Genomic DNA, 1,383 nt, shown 5'->3' with positions numbered 1-1,383 from the left:
TTTTTTTATAGCCAATAGGGGTATAGATATGTAAACTATTTCACAAGCAATATTTAGTTGTAACTATTTAGGTTTGTAGAGCAGTTACAAAAATATATGCCTTCAATTAATTAAAAGCAGCAGTCATGAAACGTTTCAGGTTTTATTGTATTATGTTGTTAAATACACTATTAACGTACATATGATTCAAATGTACAAAACAAGTCCACAAATACATTTCTTGTTGAAGAATCTCTGGTACACATTCTCTCTGTTCACTGAAAAACCTCCAACCTATTTCAAGATGGTGTCTTCTTGATCTGAAACAAAAATACATAAACAAACATGAATTACCAGATGTTATGGCATTGTGGTTACAATTTTGTATCAATAGAAAAGAATATGTGCTAAATACAACTTAAAGTGCAACTTTGCTTGCAAAAACAAAAGCTAACAGAAAGTCCTATTTTTATTGCAGAACATTTCTGCTATGTCTCTTCTTAAATAAATGTGCACCTATCTGCTAACAAAATTGTTTACAGTGTACAAGGTGCGGTGCATATGCCGCTTAAGGCTAGGTTCACACCTGCACTACACCAGGGACGCGCGTCCCGAGATCGCGCGGTCCTGCACAATGCAGGTAGCGATTGCCACACGGTCCCATTGATCTCAGTGGGGTGAGATCCGCGCGGCAATCGCAGAAAAAAGTTACATGTACCTTCTTTTTTTGGGGAATGCACGGCTGTTTTAGCCGCGATCATGTTCGGAAGCATGGGCAGAATCGCGGTGGTAAACCGTGCAATCCGCTCATGGCGACTGGGGTGCCATTAGAAAATAATGGCACCTACAGTGCGATCGGTTCACACCTTGGCGACTCCTGATCGTGCGGCAATCCGTGCACGTTTGCCACGTGGTGAGGTGTCGCATAGGTGTGAACCTAGCCTCAAGTGGACTTTTTTCCTGGGTGAAACAATGAGGCTACTATTCTGACCAACTGGATTCAATAAACAAGAATGCAGATGAAAAAAAAAAAAAAGTCAGAACTCCTCGTCACCATGCTTGTTCTGGGTCTTTAGCCCAGATACTGGATCACTCATCAAAGACTGATTTTCCTGGATGATGAGTGAAGTTCCTTAAAAAGGTACCATAATGCATAATCAAAAACTCTCAGCCGTTATGATGGTCAATGTTTATGTCAAGATTGTGCAACCATTGTATCTTACCAACACTGTCTTGCCTACCGGTTCCTTTTGTTGAGTTTGTTTTTAGAGTTCATCAATTTGTAAAACATAACAATACTTGCAATTGTGGAATAATCTGACCCTCAATCAATACCTTGCCATACTGCCTAATGCTAAATTACAGCAGGGTGCAAAAGTCTAAGTGCAGGAAGATGGAGAGGGG

At 40.3% G+C, this 1,383-nt stretch overlaps 1 long non-coding RNA gene across 1 annotated transcript in view; it reads right to left on the bottom strand.

Moving 5' to 3' along the window:
• Positions 1–221: 221 nt before the first annotated feature.
• LOC108798101 overlaps positions 222–1,383 on the bottom strand; it is a 5,888-nt gene continuing 4,726 nt past the window's right edge. Inside the window, exon 3 of the long non-coding RNA XR_001941930.1 lies at positions 222–299. This is a non-coding gene — a long non-coding RNA (uncharacterized LOC108798101). The remainder of the gene's footprint in view (positions 300–1,383) is intronic.

The sequence above is a fragment of the Nanorana parkeri genome, unplaced genomic scaffold, assembly GCF_000935625.1.
Source record: "Nanorana parkeri isolate BGI_ZX_2015 unplaced genomic scaffold, ASM93562v1 scaffold1403, whole genome shotgun sequence".
Classification (NCBI taxonomy): Eukaryota; Metazoa; Chordata; class Amphibia; order Anura; family Dicroglossidae; genus Nanorana; species Nanorana parkeri.
Note: the sequence above shows the minus strand (reverse complement) of the source record. Positions and strands in the feature narration are given on the sequence as shown.